The following is a 10,434-nucleotide window of genomic DNA, read 5'->3' as shown; positions in this document are numbered from 1 at the left end:
ACTGAGCCTGCGCTCTAGAGCCCACGTGCCACAACTACTGAAGCCCGCGTGCCTAGATCCTGTGCTCCGCAACAGAGTATCCCCCGCTTGCCCCAGCTAGAGAAAACGTGCGTGCAGCAACAAAGACCCAGTGCAGCCATAAATAAACAAACAAACAAATAAATAAAATTTTAAAGAAAACTTTGACAAGAGATTTTCTTATGTAAAACTTTTAGGTAAAACTTATAGAAGAAAATCTTTGTGACGTTGAGTTAGGCAAAGATTTTTTTAAAGAAATAAGACACGACAAAGCACAAACTATAAAAGGAAGAAAAAGATTAATAAGTTGGATTTCATCAAGTTGGGAAAATTAGAAACTTTTACTCTTTAAACAACACTGTTAAGAAAATGAAAAAGCAAGCCACAGAAAATATTTGCCGAATGTATATCTAATAAAGGACTTGTATTCAGAATTTATAAAGAACTCTTACAACTCAGTAGTAAGAAGACAGCTCAGTTTTTTAAAATGGCAGAAGATTTGGCTACCAAAGAAGTTTTATAAATAGCCAACAGGCCCATGAAAAGATATTCAATATTGTTAGTCCTTAGGGAAATTAAAACCACAGTGAGATACCACTTCACACCTATTAGAATGGGTAAAATTTAAAAGATTGATAATACCAAGCATAAGTGGGTATAGTAACGGGACCTCTCATACATTGCTGGTGGAAGTGCAAGGTGGTACAGCCACTTTGGAAAACAGTTTGGCAGTTTCTTGTAGATTAAATATATACTAACCACATGACCTAGCAATCGCACTCTTAGCTGTTTACCCAAGAGAAATGAAAACGTGTGTCCACATTACACTTGTACTTGAATGTATACCCATAATAGCCCCAGCCTGGATAGAATGTCCTGTACTGGTGAATGAATAAACAAATTGTTGTACGTCCACATAATGGACGACTACTACCAGCAGTAAAGGGGAATGAACAACTGATACAAGTAACGGCATGTATGGAGCACAAAAGTGTTATGTCACACACAAAAGACTACATTTTCTATGTGATGTCATTTCTATGGCATTCTGTAAAAGGCAAAATTATAGCAAAAGAAAGTACATCAGTGGTTGTGCAGGAGGGTGGAGGAGGGGGCTGACTGCAAAGGATCATGAGGGAACTTTTGGGATGATGAAATGTTCTGTTATCATGATTGTATTTTATATTTTATATCATAACCTTATACAGTTGTCAAAACTCTTAATTGTATGCTCTAAATTGGTGACTTACTGGATGTAAATTATACTTCAGTGAAACTGATTTTGACAAGAGATTTGACAAGAGATTTTTTTTTTTAACCAGTGATTTATATAGGGTTAGAGAATGGATTTAAATTAGTTTGTTATAGGCATTAAAATAATTTTGAAATAATAATATCACTGGGGCTTCCCTGGTGGCGCAGTGGTTGAGAGTCCGCCTGCCGATGCAGGGGACACGGGTTCGTGCCCTGGTCCGGGAAGATCCCACATGCCGCGGAGCAGCTGGGCCCGTGAGCCATGGCCACTGAGCCTGCGCGTCCAGAGCCTGTGCTCCACAACGGGAGAGGCCACAGCAATGAGAGGCCCGCGTACCGCAAAAATAATAATAATAATAATAATATCACTGAACTGAGTTGCAAAGAGCTTACTAGTTATCAGTGTTGGGTCAAGTTGAGGTTAATATTATTAATGAAAATAGATGGAAATAAAATACAAATTTTAGTTTAAGAAGTTGCTAGATCATCAGAGAAAAAGTTCCAAACAACTAAGGAAAAAAAACTTGAGGGCTGATTTTGAATTCCCCCTCTGGCCTAAATCTTTACTCGGTCTAATACAGTTGACCATCAGTTTCTAGAAATAGTCACTTCCTTTTGCCTCCAATAAATTACTTTTATTGGGTGGACCAAAAAGTACCTTCAGTTTTTTAAGTAAAAATAAAAGACACAGTTTTCATTTTCACCACGAACTTTATTGAACAACATTTTCACCCTTTTGTTCCACTACCTTCTGCCATTTTTCAGGCCATTTCATAATTCCATCTTCCCAAAACTTTTTATCTTTTTTGAGCAAAGAACTGTTCCAGGTGCCTTTTACAGTCTTTCAGGGAATTGAAATTTTTTCCATTAAGAGAATTTTGTAAAGACCGAAATAAATGGAAATTGGAAGGTGCAATGTCTGGTGAATACAGCGGATGAATCAGAACTTTCCAGCCAAGCTCCAACAGCTTTTGCCTGGTCATCAAAGAGACATGCGGTCTTGCGTTATTCTGATGGAAGATTATGCGTTTTCTGTTGACTAATTCTGTATGCTTTTTGTCGAGTGCTACTTTCAGTTGGTCTAGTTGGGAGCAGTACTTGTTGGAATTAATCGTTTGGTTTTCCGGAAGGAGCTTATAATAGAGGACTCCCTTCTAGTCCCACCATGTACACAACATCACTTTCTTTGGATGAACTGGCCTTTCGTGTGGTTGGTGGTGGTTCATTTCGCTTGCCCCACCATCTCTTCCATTCCACTTTGTTGTACAGTATCCACTTTTCATCGCCTATCACAATTCGTTTTAAAAACAGAACGTTTTCATTACGTTTCAGTAGAGAATTGCATGCAGAAATATGATCAAGAAGCTTTTTTTCTCTTAACTTACGTGGAACCCAAACATCAAAGTGATTCACATAACCAAACTGGTGCAAATGATTTTCACTTCTTGATTTGGATATTTTGAGTATGTCGGTTATCTCCCGCGTGATATAACGTTGATTGTTCTCAATTATTGTTTCAATTTGATCGCTATCAACTTCAATTGGTCTACCCAACTGTGGAGCATTGTCCAGCAATAAATCTCCAGCACGAAACTTTGCAAGCTACTTTTGACACATTGGATTAGTCACAGCACCTTCTCCATACACTGCACAAATCTTTTTGTGCATTTCAGTTGCATTTTTATCTTTCTTGAAATAATAAAGCGTAATATGCCAAAAATGTTGCTTTTTTTCTTCTGTCTTCAATGTTAAAATGGCTACACAAAAAATCACCAGTTTTGATAAGTCTTTTTTTAAATGCACACTGATATGACAGCTGTCACATACAATCTAACAAAATTGTTTCAAATGAAGTTAAAGACAGCTAAGTGCTACTAGAGCCATCTTACAGAAAAAACCAAATGAACCTTTTGGACAACCCAATACAATTTTTCTCGTCTGAGTTTCTTCTCATTTTGATTTGCTAGCTCTTTTTTTGGGGCAAGGGCAGGGTATATTTAAAGTTGATCCCCTCGTGCTTCTATGATTAGTCTTTTTCTTGGTCTGCCTGCTTTCTCTGGCAGTCTTTTCCCATTCCCCATGTCTTTTAACTGCCCTCAGGATCCTGGTATCTATAGCTTCAGATGCTGATTTCCACTGGTCTTGTGGATATACTCAACTGGATATCCTATAGACACTTTAAACTTAACATGTTCAGTTCTGCACTCATTACTTTCCTTACATATTTGCTCTGCCTCCTTAATTCTCTACCATTATTCATCCAGGCTGCCAAGCATAGAAAATCCTGATTTGTCCTTGGCTTCTTGCTCTCCTTGATCTTTTCAACCTTGCAGATCACCAATCTGTTGCTTCTAACAGAAATAAAGCATATGCTAGTCTCTCCCTCTCTACATCACAGCCAGTGCCTAGTAGCTCCCTTGGACCAGTATCCTCTTGTCTCTCAGCCATTGATCTTTCTCTTCAGAGTCTCTTTCAAATTGCCCCCAGAGTTACTTCTTTTTAAATATGTGATCCTCTTACTCCCTTAGTTAAAAAACATCTCTTGGGGCTTCCCTGGTGGCGCAGTGGTTGAGAGTCCGCCTGCTGATGCAGGGGACACAGGTTCGTGCCCCGGTCCGGGAAGATCCCACATGCCGCGGAGTGGCTGGGCCTGTGAGCCATGGCCACTGAGCCTGGGCGTCCGGAGCCTGTGCCCCGCAACGGGAGAGGCCACAACAGTGAGAGGCCCACGTACTGCAAAAAAACAAACAAAAAACACACATCTCTTGTGGTTTTGTTGTCGTTGTTGCTGAGAGTCTAATAAAATGAAGTCATATTCCTTTAAAATTACAAATTAAATATTTCTGAGCTCTCATTCTTCTTATCCCAAGAATGTCTTTCCCTCCCGCCCCTTTTTGGAGGTTCTTCTTGATGTATCAGTATTCCTGGGTAAGAGGGTAGGCTCTGGAATCACCCTGCCTGGTTCCTTCAGTTGTCAGCTTAGTGACTACAGACAAGTTATTTGAGCTCTCTGTACCTCTGTTTCCTAATCTCTAAAATATGCATAATAATATGGTTACCTTATATGGTTGCTGTGAGAGTTAAATGAGATAATATATGAAACACTTCAAACAGTGCTGGCATATAGTAAGTTCTCAATGCAGGTGGATTCTTCTTTTTATCATTATACTTGAAAAAGAAATACAGAAAGCTTATTATTTTGGATTGTTGCTGTGGTTGTTTCCAAATGAGATTTCTCTGGATCTCTCATCTTTCCTGATGAGGAATGAATATAAATGAAAACTCTATAACTTGGCTGAACCAAGTTCCCTCAGGTACACTCTGTGCCATCTTCCTCATTTGTTTGGGTTGGGCTGCTTGGGCATAAATCACCATCATGACCTGGCAACCCCACAGCTTGGTTTGCACATAAAGCCGTGTCCCCCAGGGCTCTCGTGTGGTCCCACGTTACCTGGGTCTAGCTGCCAGTCTCAGCTGGTCCTCCCTTCCCTTATATTCCAAGTCTTGCTTCCCAAGCGCAGCTGAATTCCTTTCTTTTCTCAGTGCATCTCCATTTTATATCTGAGGCAACTGAAGATAAGCTAAGTAGCTTGCCCAGGATTGTTTTGTTGTGAGATTCATTCTCTTGACCACTGCACTGTACTGTTCTTAGAATCAGTCACCCTGGTTTGGCCCAGGTGGTTTTCTAAGCACTTTGCTTTTGTTTTTGTTTTTGTTGTTTTTTTTGTGGTATGCGGGCCTCTCACTGTTGTGGCCTCTCCCATTGCGGAGCACAGGCTCCAGACGCGCAGGCTCAGCGGCCATGGCTCACGGGCCCAGCCGCTCCGCGACATGTGGGATCTTCCCGGACCGGGGCACGAACCTGAGTCCCCTGCATCAGCAGGCGGGCTCTCAACCACTGCGCCACCAGGGAAGCCCAACACTTTGCTTTTGTGATGCTTAACTTTTTATCACTCTCTCTCGACTCAGTACTTTTACGTATGCTGCTGCTTCTACCTAGGATAGTGATACTTTTTTTTTTCTTTCTGCCTGGCACATGCTTACTCATTCTTAAGTAATAGCCCCTTTGCCACTCATGTGAAGACTTCCCTACTCAGGCAAAGTTACTTCTCTCCTTCCTTTGCCCTCCACATATTGTTTTTTCCTCTTTTGTGGTACTTGCTATGTTGTATTGTCCAGCTCCCACATTGGACAGGGTTCGTGGAGCTTAAGAAAAGACCCTGTCTTATTTATTCTTGTGACCTTAGCTTTTAGCACACAGTCTAGCATGCCACAGATGCTCAACAAATATGAAATGAATGAAGAATGAATGATACAGAAGAACCTAAAGATGTTGGTGGTGAATTATAGTGAATTTGCTAAAACACAAAGTTTTAGCAAATAATTTTTTTTTTATAATTGTATGCAGTGTTTCACAGAACTAACCCCTGAGGTTTTTAAATAATTCTACAGCATTTCTACTGACTGATTGATTGGCTGTGTTGGGTCTTCATTTCTGTGCGAGGGCTTTCTCCAGTTGCAGCGAGTGGGGACCACTCTTCATCGCGGTGCGCAGGCCTCTCACTATCGTGGCCTCTCTTGTTGCAGAGCACAGGCTCCAGACGTGCAGGCTCAGTAGTTGTGGCTCACGGGCCTGGTTGCTCCGCGGCATGTGGGATCTTCCCAGACCAGGGCTCGAACCCGTGCCCCCTGCACCAGCAGGCAGACTTTCAACCACTGCGCCACCAGGGAAGCCCAGCAAATAATTTTAAGCTAAGAGAAAATACAGATATCTAGGCATGGAGGAACATAGCAGAAAAAATAAAATGTGAGTATATGAAATGGGTGGTAACGGGGTAGTATATCAGCAGTTGAGGGGAGGTTGCAGTGCTTTTCCAGATTTTCGGCTCAGGTACCTCTAATGGTAGAGGATAGGGGGCATGTAACCGTTTGGGGGCTGGGAACAGAGCCCCAAGGAGCCTTTCTGCCTCAACTACAAAATATATATGAACGTTTTGAACATACCCATGTTTTATCTTTAGGAATTCTTGCATATTTTGCATTCTATTTTATTATCTATGAGTTTGTTTTAACATGAGAATATTTTTTCTCCCCACTACCTCATCCTCTAATAACTAGACGCAGTGGGAATGTGTCCATTTATCCTCTGTCTTCTAGCACATTCTGGCATGCCCCAATGCCCACATCTGGGGAGCATGGAATGAGGTTATAGTCTAATACAGCAGCATTCTAGCTTTCTGTTTTGGGGGATAGTCTAGTCAGGAGTATTATGTCACGGAACCGAGGAGGGTGAGCTCATCTTGTTCTGACTAACGAGGCTGTTCCTGGAAGGCTGCAGTCAGTTGGAGGCACCTCATTACCAAATCTCTGGGGACCAGCTGGAGAGAGTTCACAGAAGACTCACAGGAATGATTAAGAGACTGGAGGGGCTGACGGATGAGGAACGGATAGAAATGAAAATTGCATAACTTGGCTGAACCAAGGTAGCAGGAATACACAACTGTATAAATATCTCAAGAGTATAAACTTGATGGGGGAAGGCAATCTTTTATGGTGGGATTTTGGGGTGGGGAGAATAAACCAAGGGTGAAATTAAGCAAAGGAAAATATAAACTAATAATCTAAAGTGTCTGTTGGTACACTTTGTTTCTTGGAACCTCCTTAGTTGGACCACTCTAACTTGTGGGCCTTTTGCTAATTGAATGATTTGGTTTTTTTCGTTTGACTTCTGTGGACTTGCGGCTGGTGCTTCTCTGTGTAGAGAACGCTGGAGACTACATCTTAACAAAGCGAACGTCTTTCTTTTGTCCTGTCTTGTTTTGTGGGACTCAGTGGTTGATATTTGGAACTCCTATGTGCTGCCACTATCTCTTTATGTACCAGAATTCTGAAGTGGACTTTCACATGGTTTTCTTTTTTTAATTAATTTTTTATTGGAATATAGTTGATTTACAATGTTGTGTTAGTTTCTACTGTACAGCAAAGTGAATCAGTTATACATATACATATATCCACTCTTTTTTAGATTCTTTTCCCATATAGGTCATTACAGAGTACTGAGTAGAGTTCCCTGTGCTATACAGTAGGTCACAGCTTTTCAGAATAGCACTGTAAAAGTAGAAACTCAGTATGTATTGTAGTAATTTTAGAAACCCAGATACAGTATTTGGTCCCTGAGGTACTGGTTGGTTTCAGGAAATTATAGCCTTGATGAAATCCAAGCATGATTATATGAAACACGTACTTGGGAAATGATTGTATGAAATTCCTATTTGGAATATGGAAGGCATAAAACTTTTAAATAACAGTTGAAATTAGCCAGGAGAAACATTTGCATAATGTTGCCAGTTTTATAGCCCTTTTCCTAAGTAGGGGTAGTAGAACTGGAAGAAAGTGATTTTTATGCTTTTTTGATATATGAAAATGAGTTCATTTATACAACACATTTATGTACTTTTAAGACTAAGTCATCTATACCAGAGATTGGTAAACTTTTTTTTTGTAGGTGGTCAGATAGGAAAGCTTTGTAGGCCATACATCTCTGCTGCAACTACTCAACTCTGTGTTGTAGTTCAAAGGCAGTCAAAGGCAAAATGTAAACGAATAAACTTGGCTGTGTTTATTCTTCTTTTACAAAACAAAACCAGTAGCTGTCTGGATTTGGCCTGCAGGCTGTAGTTTGCCAACTCCTCCTGCAATAGACCCTTGCTCCTGAAAGCATGATCTGCAGACCAGCAGCATCAACATTACCTATGAACCTGTTAGAGATGCAGAATATTGGGTCCCTTCTCAGCTGACTGCTCTAGAGTCTAGACCATGTTTTTTGAACTTTAACATGCATAGGAATCACCTGGGGGAGCTTGTAAAAGTATGGACTCCGAGGACTTCCCTGGTGGTGCAGTGGTTAAGAATCTGCCTGCCATTGCAGGGACACGGGTTCAATCCCTGGTCTGGAAGATCCCACATGCCACAGAGCAACTAAGCCCGTGCGCCACAACTACTGAGCCTGCACTCTAGAGCCGAGAGCCACAACTACTGAGCCCATGTGACACCACTACTGAAGCCCTCGTGCCTGGGCCTGTGCTCTGCAGCAAGAGAAGCCACCGCAATGAGAAGCCTGCACACCGCAACGAAGAGTAGCCCCCGCTCGCCTCAACTAGGGAAAGCCCACGCGCAGCAGTGAAGACCCAGCGCAGCCTAAGTAAACAAACAAACAAACAAACAAAAATATTGTTTCCTTATTTGAAAAAAAGGGTAACTTGCCTTTTTAGGGAGGAAAAAAAAGAGTATTTAGAAACTTTTTATGTGTTCCTGCATCATTAAGAATTTGGGGGACTTCCCTGGCAGTCCAGTGGTTAAGACTCTGTGCTTCGGGCTTCCCTGGTGGCACAGTGGTTAAGAATCCGCCTGCCAATGCAGGAAACACAGGTTCGAGCCCTGGTCCAGGAAGATCCCACGTGCTGTGGAGCAACTAAGCCCATGCGCCACAGCTACTGAGCCTGCGCGCCTAGAGCTTGTGCTCCGCGAAGCCACCGCAACGAGAAGCCTGTGCACCGCAACGAAGAGTAGCCCCCGCTCTCTGCAACTAGAGAAAGCCCATGTGCACAGCAACAAAGACCCAACACAGCCAAAAATAAATAAATTAATTAATTAAAAAAAAAAAAAGACTCTGTGCTTCCACTGCAGGGGGTACAGTTTTGATCCATCCTGTATGCCGTGTGGCACAGCCAAAAAAAAGAATTTGGAAAATACTAAAAGGTACAGGTAGAAAATAAAAACGTCTATAATTCAAAACACCTAGAGATGAACACACTTTTTTGTTGCTCCTTCCAGTCTTCTGTATGTAATATAATATTTTAAAAATTGGGCTCATGATATGTAAATAAGTTTGTGCTTGCTTTTTCATTTAACATTTTATTTGTGAGTGATTCACTGTGATATTCCTTTAAAGTGTAATTTTTTTAATGCTTATATAGCATTCTAATGGCTCTCTTATAGTTTATTCAGCTCTTCTCTGGTTTGTGGCTCCTTTAAACTGGTTCCGATTGCTAGTTGACCCAGGTTTTGGCTGATGTACTTGGCAAGTCTATCACCATATTTTAAAATAATTACACATATTTATTTTTAATTATAAAAGTTTGACAACTTATTTGATCTGGTGGCTTTCACCCATTCTGTTCTTCTGGTCTTGTTAGCATTTTGTGTTTTCTTTTTTGGTCTCCCATGGTAGAGAAGCAGTAGAGTGGTCATCAGAAGCATGGAGTCTGAGTCCAGGTTGTCTGGGTTTGACTCAACTCTACCATGTACTGTGCGTAATCTTGAGAAAGTACCTTGAGAAAATGCCTCAGTTTCCTCATCTGTAGAATAGGGATAATTGTATCTGTGTCTTAGGGTTGTGAGTTAATACACATGAAGCACTGAGAACAGTTCCTGCCATGTGGAAAGGGACTGTCTCTTTTCATTTACTGATCAGTAGTTTCTTCTCATGTGTTCTATGGTGGCTGTTCTTGCCAGAAACCCCTTTCTGCTACATTTAGTTCATGAATATCTTTGAGTTACAGACTGACTTTACTGAACTTTGTTACTCAGTGACTTTATCTTGAATGTTCACAAAAATTTTCCCCTTACTCACAGTAGCAAATTTTACTGTTTTAAAGATAAAGTCAGTATTGTTTAACCCTGTCTTGGAAATGTATACATGGGCACAAAGGGAGCAGACTGCATAGGCTGATTGATTGGGTTTTAAAGCTCTTTGGTGGTTTCCTCTTTCCAGCTGAGTATTACCTTGATTCCTTATCAGGGCATTCAAGGCCCTCTGCAGCCAAGCCCTGCCTGTGCTCTCCTTTCATTTCTCTTCACCTTGTTCCCAGCCCCATTAAAGTGAAACTGGGTGTGTGGTTGTGACGAGGTTCACTCTAAATCTGTGCTCTACTCTGCATCTACTGAAGGGTTGGAATCCACTGAAGTGCTGGAGCTCTCTTCTGGGGAGTGACACAGCTAAGCCCGTGAGATCGCCACTTGGCTTTTCTTGCGGACTTTTAATTGGGAAAACTTGGTCAGAGATTACCTGCCCTTGGTTATTTTTAGTGCCACAGTGTTTCCATTGTCTATTCTATACCTCCTCTTTGTTGTTTTCTGGGGGTTCTCTTTGAGAGATAAAAA

The sequence above is a fragment of the Lipotes vexillifer genome, unplaced genomic scaffold (genome assembly GCF_000442215.2).
Source record: "Lipotes vexillifer unplaced genomic scaffold, Lipotes_vexillifer_v1.1 scaffold39, whole genome shotgun sequence".
Lineage (NCBI taxonomy): Eukaryota > Metazoa > Chordata > Mammalia > Artiodactyla > Lipotidae > Lipotes > Lipotes vexillifer.
This window is presented reverse-complemented; position numbering follows the sequence as displayed.